This window comes from Panthera pardus, unplaced genomic scaffold (assembly GCF_024362965.1).
Source record: "Panthera pardus isolate Hobbes unplaced genomic scaffold, ASM2436296v1 HiC_scaffold_11, whole genome shotgun sequence".
Classification (NCBI taxonomy): Eukaryota; Metazoa; Chordata; class Mammalia; order Carnivora; family Felidae; genus Panthera; species Panthera pardus.
Genome location: NW_026526666.1, coordinates 58,635,075 through 58,651,181, shown reverse-complemented (window position 1 = coordinate 58,651,181; position 16,107 = coordinate 58,635,075). Strand labels below are relative to the sequence as shown.

General features: G+C 40.8%; 1 protein-coding gene across 11 annotated transcripts in view; it reads left to right on the top strand.

The window, feature by feature from the left end:
- Positions 1–3,464: 3,464 nt before the first annotated feature.
- Positions 3,465–16,107, top strand: part of FGGY (FGGY carbohydrate kinase domain containing) — a 416,420-nt gene continuing 403,777 nt past the window's right edge. For 8 of the 11 annotated variants that reach the window (XM_053894721.1, XM_053894712.1, XM_053894705.1 and 5 more), the window contains exon 1: positions 3,465–3,574. The gene's annotated coding sequence lies outside the window, so the exon portion shown is untranslated. The remainder of the gene's footprint in view (positions 3,575–16,107) is intronic. The other 3 variants (XM_053894693.1, XM_053894727.1, XM_053894730.1) reach the window with 3 other exon arrangements.

The window sequence follows — 16,107 nt, the reverse complement described above, 5'->3', positions numbered from 1 at the left end:
TTCAGGGGATAAACAGACACACTAATGATGACTAGGCATTTGATACAATCTATACATTTCATGATGGAGGAATGAAGACCGGGAACTCAGGGATACAGAGGAGTATATGTGGCTTTAGCTGACATGAAACAATGTGCGCACAGTTGGATAATAGTGACAGCTTTCAAAATATGATGAAGTGTATCATCTCATTTCAGTCTCCCTGCATCCATGGAAAATGGGGATGTATGAATAACATTTACATTGTTCTTCGTTCCTAATACATAGGGAAACTGAGGCAACCAGGGGTGGTCCAGGATATAGGCCTGGTTTCAGTGGCAGACATAAACTCACTGCCCAGTCTCATTCAGTATCAGCTTAGGGGTCTTTCTTCTGGACCACTCTGCCATGCACTGGCCTTTTACATCAGTCAACAGTGTGGGTGTGCCTGCAATGTCACAATGTCACAATCCCCCACCTCTGTAATGTATTTCCAATGCACTTTTGTAATGGAACATCACGATCAAAAAAACCCCAAAAAACAAAAAACAAAACCAACAACCCTTTGCCCACTTTATTTTTATTTTTTATTTTTTTAATATGAAATTTATTGTCAAATCAGTTTCCATACAACGCCCAGTGCTCATCCCAACAGGTGCCTTCCTCAATGCCCATCACCCACACTCACCTCCCTCCCCACCCCCCCCCCCCCCCCCATCAACCCTCAGTTTGTTCTCAGTTTTTAAGTCTCTTCTGGTTTGGCTCCCCCTCTCTCTAACCGTTTTGTTGTTTTTTTTTTTTTTTTCCTTCCCCTCCCCCATGGTCTTCTGTTAAGTTTCTCAGGATCCACATAAGAGTGAAAACATATGGTATCTGTCTTTCTCTGTATGACTTATTTCACTTAGCATAACACTCTCCAGTTCCATCCACGTTGCTACAAAAGGCCAGATTTCATTCTTTCTCATTGCCAAGTAGTATTCCATTGTGTATATAAACCACAACTTCTTTATCCATTTATCAGTTGATGGGCATTTAGGCTCTTTCCATAATTTGGCTATTGTTGAAAGTGCTTCTATAAACATTGGGGTACAAGTGCCCCTATGCATCAGCACTCCTGTATCCCTTGGATCGATTCCTAGCAGTGCTGTTGCTGGGTCATAGGGTAGATCTATTTTAATTTTTTGAGGAACCTCCACACTGTTTTCCAGAGTGGCTGCACCAGTTTGCATTCCCAACAACAGTGCAAGAGGGTTCCCATTTCTCTACATCCTCTCCAGCATCTATAGTCTCCCGATTTGTTCATTTCAGCCACTCTGACTGGCGTGAGGTAGTATCTCGGTGTGGTTTTGATTTGTGTTTCCCTGATGAGGAGCGACGTTGAGCATCTTTTCATGTGCCTGTTGCTCTTTGCCCACTTTAGCAAATAAAGTTTTTTGAAACATAGTCACATCCACATGTTTACTATTATCTATGGCTGTTTTTGCACGACAAAGGTAGAGTTGAGTAGTTAAAACAGAAATTGGATGATTCACAAAGTCTAAAATATTTAATATTTGGTCCCTTAAAGGCAAAGTTTGCCACCCCCTAGAACATATGAGTAGAATGGAAGTAAATAGAAAAAAAAAATAAAAATATTCATTTGTTTATAATAGGCAGTGGGTCCTAATTGAAATTGAGAACAAAAATTGGTCTAGAATCACATCTCCACCACTTGGCTGGATGACCTTGAACATTTTATTTATACTCTCTGGGCATCTATCACCTTACAGAATTGCTGTAGGTGATTTGTGTGACATAGGCTGTACATATCAGTTATGATTAGGTTTGGCCCCATGTGACAGAAAACACAGAATGAAAGTATCTTGCACAAGACAGCAGTTTATTTCTTTCATGTGGAAGTGGGCAGTGGCTGTTGGTCTGGTGGGGTATGGTGTCAGCCTTTTCACCTTGCTGCTTTGCCGTCTGTAGCAATCATTCTGAGGTTCTCTTATGGTACAAATGGCTTCTGGAGCTCTAGCCACAGTGCTATGATTGCTATTACTACTGATAGTATGATAGTAAGAGGAAACAAGCCAAAAATCAAATACAAAAAGCCTAGAAACAGAGACATACCTAAAGACCAGACAGCAAATCCACATTAATTGAAGTCTGGCCCAAATGACATGTCCTGCCATAGTTCATGAGACAACAAGTGTATTTCATGTATTCTGTTCCCGGGGTATAGGGAGGAAGATCTAGAAGCCACATGTTACATGTATTCAGCATCTAACACTTCACAAAGTATTTCCATAACTATTACTTTTTGTTTGCTCTTCACAACCCTCTAGAAAGGTCAAGATACACAGGTCTTAATATTCTTATTTCTATTGTACACTATAATTCAGCCAGGTGCTAAGTATCAGATCCCAGTACCTCCTATCTTTCCAAAGAGTCCATGGTTAGATCTTTGGATATTTGTTGGAAATGAAAGGGGAAAAATTATGGTGTAGAAGAAAGAAAATGACCACCCCCACCCCTCCCAAAGAGGCTCCCTAGTAGATGTAGCTAATCATACGGCTTCAGCCTCAGCCAGTATGTACGCTGCAAGACAAAGCGAAGAGCGTCTATTTTGGGGATGGTCAGGAGGACAGCAGACAGGGACTGTAAGGCACATGGCACATAGGCCAGTTCAATGGCATCACTGTTATTACCTAGGCTTACCTCTTATATCTGCTGTGGTCTTGGAAACTCACTTCCTTTTACTGGACCTCAGTTTACTTTTCTAGGGAAGCAAAGGGTTTGGAATCAGCGGCTTGCTGAACCATCTTCCAAATCTTCAGTCCCACCAGCCTGGGAACCTACTTTTTGAAGGGAAACAGCTCAGATTGGAGCCCAAATTGGAATTCTCTGTCTGGTTCCCTAGCAGCTAGCTGTGTGTTTCAGAACAAGCTAAAAAACACATGACTCTTGCATCTGTAAATAGGGGCGAATACCGCCTAGTTTATTGGCAAGGCAAGAACTGTGAGGTTTAAATGAATTGGGTGTGTCTAGGGCCCACACATTGTAACTTCTGCACAGGCAGGGCCTATCTGCTTTGAGGATTTAAAGACTGTGACACCACTTCAGAGGGTTGGCCAGAGGATTACACGGATAAATTCCTGCAAAGTATCAGAAAGAGGACCTGGCACAAAGCAAGCATTCAGTAATTATTATTAATATATTATTATTATTAATGACATCCTCCTACAACGGTCAGTAAATTGCATTCAGTAAATGGTTGAGAAGCGGTTATAAGATGCGGATCTTCCACACCCAAGCGTCAGAGGCTGCGAAGAGTTTGTGCAGGGGACCTCCTTGCCTTTTTAAAAAGTCCCTAAGGCCCGTGGAGCCGGGGCGAGGCTTCGGAGGCGGGGGCGGGCACAAGCGGGCCAATCCTCGGCCCGGTTCAAAGGGCCAATCAGGGGGGGTTTTACAGGGGCCGCGTCCGGCGGGGGCGGGGCCGGGGGCGGGGCGCAGCCGCAGCCACTCTCTGGGACCGCTCTGCACGCGCGCGGTGCCGTTCCGCACGGCAACCTGCAGAGCCCCGCTAGCTAAAATCTAATTTCAGATTGGACAAGTAAGTGACCCTCCTCCCAGTCCCACGTGTGCAGCAGGGGCTTTTGCAGGCGCGCAGGCTCGTAGCGCCCACGTTCTCCAACCCGAGAGCTCACCCGGCCCAAGCCTCCCCCACCTTTCCCGCAGTCGCCGCCCCTTCCTCTTGGTCTTTCTTCTCCTGCCGCTTAAGTTTCAAGCTAGCAGGGCCTCCGCCCCCCGGGATGCTGTTGAGTTCCCTGTGCCCTCTCCTGGGTGAGGCGGCTGGCCCGTCGAGAGAAGGGTCGGCCTTTACTGCATCCCCAAGGCTGTCTATGATATGTCGGGAACCCGGGGTCCTCTGCCATCTCCGACCAGTTAACTGTGTTCACGCTCTCTATATTTTAGTCACTCCCTCCCTCCCCCGGACCCCTATTTTAGGATATTTTTTCCTGAACAGTTTTGAGATTTTAATACAAATCTGGCTGCCTAAGACATTTTAAAGGCCAGTGCTGCTTGTAACTTCAAACGCTTTCAGCAGCTTGTGATAACGTTTAAGGTGCATTTTAGTTGTGATGGTATAATGCTGTTTGGTTACAGTCAGCCTGGTAGGAAAGGCCTAATGTTATCCTTGCTTTTTAATTCATTTCCCTTCTTTTAAGGATTGGCAAGATGTAAAATGGTGAATTTCCCTAATCATTGGCTATTTTCCACGAAAGCACTTCTTAGGTCTTAACTAATAGCGTCCCTAACTTAAAGGGTCAGTCACTACCAAAACATGGAACAGCATTAGGTTAATTTTTTAAAATAGGAGATCTGGAGGGAGGAAGTGATTACACTTTTGAATTGTAAATCAGTGAGAAAGAAGGCCGGTCTTCTCTTGGTTTGTGGCTATTATACAGATGGTAGAGTTTTGCTTTGTTTTGTTTTTCCTTGCTTTTCTTTTTTTATGGTCCACCAAATATATATCCTGATTTTTTACTTTTTATGGTTCCCAGCTGGGTCTTGGAGCCTTTCGACTGCCTCCTGGTCTTCTGGGAGTCTCCTGTTAATGAGGCCCTCTGCCTGGCTCTTGACCTGATGATCACTGGCCTGGCTGTTGGAGGGATCAGCTGAGGAGGCCCGTGTGAGTGGGAGGCCCAGAGGATCGTTGATTAAGGATGATAAGGGAAAGACCAGAGAGGGTGAGAAGGGCCTTGTGATTGATTTTGAGGGGAAGTGAGCTTGGGAGCCTCCCTTGCTGGATTTGGAAATCAAAACATGCGTATTGGGAGAAGGGAATAATCCTGAGGGTGGAGATCTGTATCTTTCTGGATGAAAGTAAGAAGTTTACTGGGAGGAGACTGGGCCTTCTTCCAGGCTGTGTTAATTTTTGCTGTGGACCTTGTCTTTTCCTGGAATCTGGTTCCCTTTCCCTAACCTTTCACTTAGTTGAAATCACAGTCAATTACCAGCTGGTTTTGAAAACAGTTTAGAGGTAATGAATCTTGCCCAGCCAGAATAGGGACCACCCCCCACCCCCCCAGCTCCCTCCAGGGGATTTGAAATAATTATTTTACCAGAATGTACTGCAGAGATCATTTAACCTCATCTGCCCATCTCTTTATACGGAGAAATACAGAATCAACCCAGGTGGTGGTATAAGGGTCATCCAAACCAGTTCTTCCATTCATTCATTTGTTCACTAATGGTGTGGCATGTATTCTGGGCCTGGTACTGTGGTAGGCTCTGGGTAGGTAAAGATGAACAAGGTTTGGTCTCTGCTTCCAACTTTCACTCAGTCTGCTTATTATATCTAGTCTAATGAGGGAGATTATATGATTCTGAGATTAGTGTTGCGGCAGGGTATGAGGAAGATGCTGGTAATTGACTGTGATTTGAACTAAGTGGAGAGAAGGGCAAATGGCCTAATGTGGGGTTTCGTGGAAGGCTTCCCAGAGGAGATCATACTCGAGCTGAGTGACAGAGCCTCAGTATGAGTGGGCTGGAGAGAGACAAAAGGGAAGGGGATTATTTGACTTGGGAACAGCGTGTGCAAAACTATATAAACCTGGCACATTGTTGACTCGTATGGCTGGATAGGAAAGGGTGAGGTGGGAAATCACCAGAAAGGAGGCTTCGGAAGGGGAAAAGGTCAGATTGGGGAGGGTCAGGTGAGTCATATTAAGGGAGTTTGAAGCCTATCTCCAGAGCAACCAGGAGCTGTTGAAGTGATACAGATTGGTGTTTTAGAAAGTTAATTCTGGCCTCAGGGTGGAGAGAGGCTTTTATAATACAGGTGAGAGATGGGTTAGGGTGATAGTTCTGGACTGGAGAGGGAGAGAGAATACAGTTGACCCTCAAACGATACAGGTTTGAACGCAGATGCACTTATACGTGGAATTTTTACAGTACTGTAAATGTATTTTCTCTCAAGATTTTCTTAACATTTCCTTTAGCTAAATTCATTGTGAGAATACAGTATATAAGAATACAGTATATAACACACAAAATATGTGTTAATTGATTGTTTATATTTTTGGTAAGATTTCTCATCAACGCTAGGCTATTAGAAAGTTAAGTTTTGGGGGAGTCAAAAGTTGTGAACAGATTTTTATGTCGCGGCAGGTCAGTGCCCCTTACCCCTGCATTGTACAAAGGTTGGCTGTGGAATGGTTAGGAATTAACAGCAATTGGATGTAGGGAATGGGAAAGGAGGGAGCAGTTACAGTGCTGTCAGGGAAAAGGCTTTCCCAACTGGGGTATTTTTCAACAGCTTTATTGAGGTATGCTTGACATATAATAAACTGTATATATTTAAAATATCTAATAGATGTTTTGACGTGTGTCTGGGTCTGTGAAACCATCATCACAAGTAAGATAAAGAACATCTCTAACATCCATAAAGATTACTTGTGCTCCTGTGTAATCCCTTCCTTCCTGGTTCTCCCAACCCACCCCCCCAGCAACCAGTGATCTGCTTTCTGTCAGTATAGATTATTTAATATTATTTTAGGATTTTATCTGTGGGGTCATACAATACGTATCTTTTTTGCATGTTGGCTTTTACTTAGCTTAATCATGTTGAGATTCATCCATGTTGAGCATGCACACTTCATTTGGTGCATTGCACGAATATACTGTACTTTATCTATTTACCTGTTGGTGGGTATTTGGATTATGGGCTGCTTTTTGGCTACCACAAATAAAGGTGCTAGGACTATTCATATCCATGCCTTTGAATGGGCCTATTCTTTGATTTCTCTTGGTTAAATACCTAGAAGGAGGATGGCTAGTTCACATGGTAGGTGTGTGTTTAACTTTTTAAAAAGCTGTATTTCAGAGCGATTGTGCCTTTTTGCATTGCCTTCAGTGGTGCATGAAACTTCCGGTTTCTCCAGCACTTGGTGTGGTCACTCGTTTTAATTTTAACAATTCTGATAACATGGAGTCCTCTATCAGGGAGTTTTAACGTACATTTCCCTAATGAATAATAATTTCAAGCTTCTTATCATGTGCTTACTTGCCCATATATGTATCATATATCTTCTTGGGTGAAGTGTTTGTGAAATCTTGTGTTCACTTGTAAAAAATGAGCCGTTTATTTTCTTACTGAGTTTTGAGAGCTTTTATATACTCATTGCAAGTTCTTTATGTCACTTGTATGTACAAATATTTTCTCCCATTTTGTGGCTTGTTTTTTCATATATTTTTAAGCTTATTTATGAGAGAGCGAGAGAGAGACACAAAATACAAGGGAGAGTGGCAGAGAGAGAATGGGAGAAAGAGAATCCCAAGCAGAACCCCACTGACATGGGGCTTGAACTCATGAACTGTATGTAAGATCATGACCTGAACCAAAATCAAGAGTTAGATGTTTAACTGACTGAGCCACCCAGCCACCTCTAGTCTCTTCATTTTCTTAACCGTGTCTTTTCATAAGCAGAGTTCCCAATTTTGATGAAGTCTAATTTGTGAATTTATAACTTTGATGGTGACTCTTTTATCAATTTATTATTTTATGGGTCGTGGTTTTAGTAATTTTATGTAAGAAGTCATGCCTAGCCAGGACTCTCATTTTCTCCTATTTTTTTTTTTTTTTTTTTTAATGTTTATTTATTCTTGAGAGACAGAGACAGGGACAGAGCATGAATGGGAGAGGGTTTTGGAGAGAGAGGGAGACACAGAATCCGAAGCACCCTCCAGACTCCGGGCTGTCAGCACAGAGCGTGATGTGGGCTCAAACTCACGAACCGTGAGATCATGAACTGAGCTGGAGTGGGCCACTCAGCCGTCTGAGCCACCCAGGTGCCCCTCTCCTATTTTTTTAAAGAAGCTTCGTTGTTTTGGTTTTACGTTAAATCCACAATCTATTTTCAATTAATCTATAGCATCAGATATGAAACAAAGTTAATTTTTTCATGTATGTCATTAATTGTTCCACTACCATTTGCTGAAAAGCCTATCCTTTCTCCATTGACTTGCCTTTGCTCCTTTGGTTAAAATCAATTGACTGTGTATATGTGGAGGCCCATTTCTGGATGTTTTGTTTTGTTCTGTTGTTCTCTTTGGCTGTTTTAATGCCCAATACTGCCTAGTTTTGATGACTATAGTTTCGTAATAATATGATAGGAAAAGATAGGATTCAGTAGGCAGAGAGGGAAAGATGATCTGAGGTCCCTGGGTGGGGAAAAACACATATTTTGGAACAATTCTGGGAGTGGCTGACTACAATAAACCCCCTCCGGCATAACGTTCCTCTGAAGAATGTAACAGACACCACCCACTCCCCCACCAGTTTCCCTCAGGAATTTGACAAAAGACCTAACTGAAAATAAGGAGTAGACCATAAAACATATGACCCACAAGGAATGATATGGCCATAGCCCTTATACAACGGAATCGAGCCAATCAGGAATGGACAACCCAGCACCTAGTGTTATCCAGCCAATAAAGGTAGGACCTGAGAAGGAACAAGGAGGAAGGGAAGGGTGGGTGTGTGACCAGAACCTTATTAAACAAGGACCCCTGTTGTATAGTCCACAGGTATTCACCTTTGAACGCCCCCTCTCTGTAAAGACAGCTTTCCTACCTCTTGCTTTCTAATCTTAGACTCCAATAAACTTTGCCTGCTGCTCATTCTATGTCCACCTGTTCATTCTTTGAAGTGGCCAGACAACGGATCCAGGTATTGAGGTAAAAAATCTTGCAACAGTAAGTATTGAAGCCAGGTAGTATAGGTGGATTTTGAAGTACATCTTCAAAAGTTGCTTTGGTTTTTTTAGGTGATTAGATTTCCGTATTGATTTTACAGCCATTTTGTCAGTTTCACAAAAAAGACCTATTTATATTTAAGTTAGAACGACATTAAATCTCTACATTAATTTGGGAGCAAATTGACATCTTAACAATTGAGTGTTCTAACCCATGGTTCGTATATCTGTTGATTTAGGTCTTCCTTAATTTTTCTCAGTGTTTTGTACCTTTCAGTAGGTAGGTCTTGCACATCTTTGTCAGGTTATCTGTAGGTATCCTATTTTTTTGATGCTATTGAAATGAAATTATCTTTTAAATTTTATCTTCCAGTTTGTTGCTGCTTGTGTATTGGTCACGTATCCTGCAATCTTGCTAAACTCCTTTTCAGTTCTAATAGCCTTTTTTGTGGATGCCATCAGATACTCTATGTAGGTGATCATGTTATCTGTGAATAAAGACAGTTTTACTTTCTTCCTTTCAATGTGGGTGCCTTTTATTTCTTTTTCTTGCTATAGTGCACTGGCTAGAATCTCTACTCCGTGTTGCATGGAAGTGACATCTTCTTTCTGATCTTTCTTAGGGAGAAACATTCATTTTTTCATCATTAACTATGATGTATGATATTAGTTGAATAGTTTTTATAGTAGGTTTTTATCAGGTTTAGGAAGTTTCAGTCTGTTCCTATTTTGCTGAGACATGTTGAAATTTTTGTTTTTGTTTTTGTCTTTAACTGAAGAATGAATTTTTTTTTTTGGTCAGGTGTTCTTTTCTGTAACTATTAAGACTTCTTTTTTTTTTTTTTTAAAGAATCTTAATATGATGAATTACATTCACCGATTTTTTTTTTTTTTTTTTTTTTTTTTTTGAATGTTAGACCTTGTATTCCTGAGATAAATCCCACTTGGTCAGGACCTATTATCCTTTTTATAGTTAGTTGGATTCTATTTGCTAAAATTTTAAGAATTTCTCCATTTATGTTAATGATAAATATTGATACAGTTTTCTTTCCTTGTGTTGTCTTTTAAGTTTTGTTATCAAGATAATTCTGGTCTCAAAAATGAGTTGGAAAGTATTTCCTCCAATTCAGTTTTTTGGAAGAGCTTGTATAGAATATTATTTCTTCCTTAAATGTTTGGTAGAATTCACCAATGAAGATGTCTAGAGTTCTTTTTGTTTTTGGTTTTCTGTCAAGAAGAGGAAGAACTCAACTGATTTAATAATACAGGACTATTCAGATCATCTGCTTCTTATTCAGTGAGGTTTGGTAGTTCCTATATTTTAAGGAATTTGTACATATCTTCTTAGTTGCTCATAATATTCCATCATTATTTTGATATCTGTAGAATCTGTTGTGATTTCATCTCCCTCATTCCTGATACATAAAATCCTAATACTGGCATCTTTTCTCTTTATTTTCCTGGTTATTCTGTTCAGAAATGTATTAATTTGATTGGTCTTTTCAAAAAAACAGCTTTTGGTTTTATTTATTTTCTGTAGTCTTTTTTTTAAACTTCTTGATTTTTCCTCTGACATTTATTATTTGTTCTGCTAGCTTTGGGTTCCTTTTATTCTTCTCTAATTTCTTAAGATGGAAATTGAGTTATTTATTTGAGGCAGCTTTTCTATTACATGCTTACGACACTATAGATTTATTGCATCAAGTGCATCCTACCACTTCTGCTATATTTTTATTTTCATTCACTTAAAATACTTTATATTTTTTAAATGTATTCTTTGATCCGTGTGTTAGAAGTGTTATTCAGTTTCCAAATATTTGAGGACTTTCCACTTATCTTTTAATTATTGATTTATAATTTAATTCCATTGTGGTCATAGAAGGTACTTTGTAGGAGTTGAATTCTTTTAACTTCTTGAGACTATTTTTTGGCCCAGAATATGGTCTGTCTTGGTAAATGTTTGATGTGAACTTAAAGTATGTGTGTTCTGCCCTTTTTTGGATAGAGTGCTTTTTACTTATCAATATATCAGCTTTGCTGACTACTGTATATTACATCCTTGCTGATTTTGTGTCAACTTACTCCATCATTGAGAGAATTACCGAGAGAATGGTGTTAGAATCTCTGAGGATAATTATGGATATATGCATTTCTCTTTGCATCTCTATCACATTTTGCTTTATGTATTCGGATGCACTGTTATTAGATGTGTTAATACTTAGGATTGTTAGGTTATCTTGGTGAATCATCCCCGTTATTATTTCTTAGTTTCTGGGAATATTCTTGACTCTGAAATATACTTAGTTATTAGACCTGTAGTGTTTTTGCTTTAAAATCTACTTAGTGTGATAATGATTTAGCTTTCTTTTGAATGCTCTGTTGTTGCATATCTTTTTCTTCTTTTTACTTTTAACCTGTGTGTTTCTTATATTTAAAATGGGTTTCTTATAGGCAGCATATAGTTGGACTGGATGACGAAGTGAGGCCTGCTAATTTCTGCCTTTTAATTGGAGTATTTAGACTATATTTAATATAAGTATTCATATGGTTTCTTTTAAATTTTTAAATGTACCCATCTAGCTTTTTCTTTTCATTTCTATTTGTTCCATCTGTTCTTTGTTCTTTTTACTCTTTTTCTGCCTTCTTTTGGGTTGTTTTTTTATAATTTCATTTTTTTCTCTCCTTTATTGGCTTACTAGGCATAGCTTTTTCTTTTGGTATTATTTTAATGGTTGCTTTAGGGTTTACAGAATACATCTTTAATTTATCAGAGTCAACTTTCAAGTGGGATTATACCACTTAACATATAATATAGGAACCCTATAACAGTATGTTTATAATTCTTGCCTCCTAGCCTTTGTGCTACTGTTATTTTATATTGTACATTTTATATCTACATAGGTTTAAACCCCATGATGTATGGTTATTATTTTAGTTTCAGGGAGTCAGTTATCTTTTTAAGATATTCAAGTAATTTTTTTTAAAGTTTATTTATTTATTTTGAGAGAGAGAGAATGAGTGAGTGAGGGGGCAGAGAAAGAGGGAGTGAGAGAATCCCAAGCAGTCTGTGCTGACAGCTGGGAGCCTGACATGGGGCTTGAACTCACCAGCCGTGATATCATGACCTGAGCCCAAATCAAGAGTTAGATGCTTAACTGACTGAGCCACTCAGGTGCCCCAGACATTCGACTAATTTTTAAAAAGCCTTTATATGTACCCACATAGTTCCCCGTGTGCTCTACATTCTGTTTTGTTTTATAGATGCAGATTTCCATGTGCTACCATTTTTTGCCTCGCTTCTTATGGTGCAGTTCTGCTAGTAATGAATTTTTTCATCATTGTTTGAGTTAGTCTTTATTAATGCTTCCGTTTTGAATTGTTTTTCCACAGGGTACAGAATTTTAGATAGAAAGTTTTTTTTTTTTTTCAATACTTCAAAAATCTTACTCTGCTGTCTCCTAGCTTGCATTATTATTTCTGATGAGAAATCTGTTGTCCTTTCTATTTTTATTTCTTTCTTCTGTAATGTCGTCTTCTTTAATAATCTTTATTATTTACTTATTTATTTATTTTGAGGGAGAGTGTGTGAAAGGGAGAAGGGCAGAGAGAGGGAGACAGAGGATCCAAAGCGGTCTCTGGGCTCGGAAAGTCCAATGCTGGGCTTGAACCTACGAACCATGAGATCATGACCTGACCCAAAGTTGGATGCTTAAACTGACTGAGCCAGCCAGGTGCCCCCGTATTTTTTTTTTTTTTTTTTTCTTTTGGGCGATTGTCACCTCCCCTCCCCCCAAGCTGCTTTTAAGATTTTCTGTATCATTGGTTTTGAACAATTTGAATCTGATGTTGTCTTGGTTCAGTTTTCTTCATATTTCTTTTATTTGGGGTTCATTGGTATTCTTGAATCTGTGAGTTTGTAGTTTTCATCAAATTTGAAATGTTTGTGACCATTGGGTCTTCAAATATTGTTCCTGACCCCTTCTCTGTGCTCTGCCTCAGGGATTCCCATTTCACATATATTGTACCACTTGTAGTTTTTCCACAGCTCACTGATACTCTATTTTTTAAGAATCTTTTCTCTCTGTTCATGGTTAGTGTCTTATTGTTGTGTCTTGAAGGTCACTCATCTTTTCTTCAGTATTGTCCAGTTCTATACAGTAAGTTTTTCATTTCAGATATCCTAGTTGTCATTTTTAGCATTTCAGCCTACAGTTGCTTCATCTTCCATTTCTGAACTTTCAAGTTCAATCTCTCGCCTAGCTTTCTGACATACGAGATACAGGAATCATAGCTATTTTAATATCTGTGTCTACTAATTCTGTCCAGTGTGTCAGTGTGAGGTCACTGCCCATTGATTTTTCTCATTTTGGATAGTATTTTCCTGTATCTTTGCATGCCTGGTAAATTTTGATTGAAAACCAGGCATTGTGTATTTTACCTTGTTTTGTGCTAGATAGTTTTGTATTTTTATAAATACACTTGAACTTTGTTCTGGGGTATGAGTGAGGTATTTGCAAACCATTGGATTCTTCTGAGTCTTGCCCTAAGCTTTGTTAGGTGGGACCAGGGTTAATTCTTCTTCACTGCTGAGGTGAAACCCTTCTACTCTACTTAGTACCCTGTGAATTACGTTTTTCCACTCTGGCTGGTGTCAGTGGGCACTATTCATGGCCCCGTGTGAAGTACACCAATTCTGGGAGATTCTGGCGCAAATGGTTTCCTCACACGCATGTGGTGTTTGGTACTCTCCTGAATACTTGAGGAGCACCCTTTGTAGTTCTCTGGAATTCTCCCTCTGTGTAACTCTCTCTTTTCTTGTACTCTGCCCTAAGAAATGTAGCTTCCTGTTGTCCACAGACTCCTAGCTCTGTTTCCTCAATGCTGGCAGACTGCAGGGCTTGGCCTGGATTTCCTCTTCCTGTACCATGGTCCCACACATTAAGCTTCAGCAATTTCAGGACATTTCATTTTCCCTCCCTTTCTGGGCTCACTGTACTTTCTTGCCTTAATGTTCAGTGTCCTGAGAACCCTCATTTCCTATATATGTATATTTTTAAAGTAGTTTTTGATGGGAGGGTAAATATGGTTCCTGTTACTTCATCTCGGCTAGCGGTGGAGGTCTTCAACTGGAATTTCTGAAGAAAATTTAAAGAAGGGACTATTTGAGGGTATGAGGAAGAGGTTTTGAAGTATCCAGGCACCAGTAATAACGGGACCACTTTTACTCCTTGATGTCTGAAAGGGCACAGTGCAGGAAGTAGATCAAAAGGAAATAGAAGACACCCTCCAATTAGGATAATTTTTTAGTAAAGGAACTATTTAGAGAGATGAGGGCAGCCTGAATCCATGGGGCTGAGAAAGTAGGATTGTTCTGTCCTATGTAAAGGGGTTAGGAGAGGAATGTTACCAGAACCCAAAAGGAGAAACTGTGCAGAAATCTGCCTTGAGAGGCCTTGTTACCTTTGTTCAAGAGATGCAGGTTGTTCAGTCCAAGGGAGCCTGGACCTTACTCTCCTTCCTTCTTGACGCCTTTTGCTACTGCTCTCCATTGTCCAAACCCAAGTAGAAGACAGAGGGTTGGGCGCCTGGAGATCCAGACTGTAGCCCTGGGACAGAGGGTAGGCAGAAAAGGATTGAGTGTATGGTAGGGGGGGCAGGCAGGCTGAGAATAACGTGCACAGGAGTCATAACCTATAGATGCCTGGCAAGCAGTCAGCATGGTTGGTGGTGCTGTTCACTGAGAGACAAGAGAGAAGGAATAGTATGTCTGGGAGAAGTAGGTTTGATGTGTGAGGGGGAAATGATGAGATTTCCTTCCCAAACTAGGAATACTTTTTCCAGGAGACTCCTCTATAACATCCTCCCCCCACCCCCCTGCCCCACCCCGCCACCTTTGCCTTCATCATCTTAAATTATTGAGGAGGCTCTTACCAACATGGAGGAAGCAGACTTCATACAGCAGGTACCTATACAGTGATACACGGTGATGTATGTGTGGGGTGGCTTTAGGGAGAGTAGGGCGATGAGGTAGAAATCATTCAGGCTCAGTGTATTACCAGTCCCTTGGCCATCTGGAGTCGGGCCTCCGTTATAGCAAAGTCTGTTGCAGACCAGGCTGACAGCCGAGGAGCTTGTGTTCTGCTAAACCAGCCACAGGATGGAGAGATAAAGAAGACTCAGTTACTGGTGGGTTGTGGGGGACGAAGAATGAGAGGAAGACTGTGTAAAGTCAAGAGTGATTTCAACAGACAAGTCTCAGTGTATGTTGTTCACGGAATTCTGGGATGGTAGAACTACTGGCCAACTTTGAGGTTAGAATGAGGCTTCTGTTAGGACGTTTAAAAGTATTCGGTGACCTGGTGGAAGGGGCATAGGACTGAAGTCCTTCTCTGATTTTTACTGGTTCTGTGACGGTGGCCAAGTGACCTTACTGCACAGAACCTTAGTTCCCCCATTTCTAAGTATGGATCCCTCCAGGGTTGGGAAAATTAGCAGGGTCACGTCATACTGTGCACAGATACTGTGCTTGGCAAAGAGTAAGCCCTCATGAGATCCAAGGTGAGGATTGGCTCAAAATATAAGTATGTTTGGGAAACATTTGGATTCATGTGAAGATACATCTTGATAAAACAGTAGGAAGAGTAGGGTAGTTGACAAAGGCTCCCTCAGAGCCCTCCTTTGGAGACAGTTTGGGAACATATTCAAGCTCCCTTTCCCTTTTCTCCGGAACAAATTATTCTGCTCTTAGTGTCATTGGATATTGGGCCGCATGGGCCCCTGATTTGTCCCAGTATATGTTGCATCCAGTGGGTCTCCAGGCAGGTTTCCATGTGCTGGTAGTACAGCTTACCTGCTCTCCATACAACATCACATGGAAACGTGAGTGTCTGAAGATCATTCTCATTAAACGTATCAAGTGCGCCTTATCCCTTTTATTTTAGAAAAAGCCATGGCATGGAGGAGCGCTTATAGGAACTGAAAACCTATAGTTTTGGAGGAAAGAAGACCAATAGGAAGTCACTAGAATCATCGTAAAGCATTTGAAAGGGATAGCTCCCCTGAAAGGAATTAGGTGGTTTGGATGATCCCACGGGACAAAAATGAGGTGTGGAGGATGGGAGCCACACAGAGCAAAGCTCCACTCACTATTAGGAAGATCTCTCTTGTTACTACAGTATTAGCTGTTCATTGTGAACATTCCGACAGCAGAGTGGGGAAGTTCAAAATGTCCTCCACGTTTCCACCACCTTTCTTTTCCCTAGGTGTCACTGCAGGAAGCGGGAGTTGGTGTGTGCTTCCTGAATCTCGTGTGTTAGGTCTTAGTACAGTACGTTGACCCTCAAACTGTCGCATCTGTCAAGATCACGTGGAGGGCTTTTACAGGGCT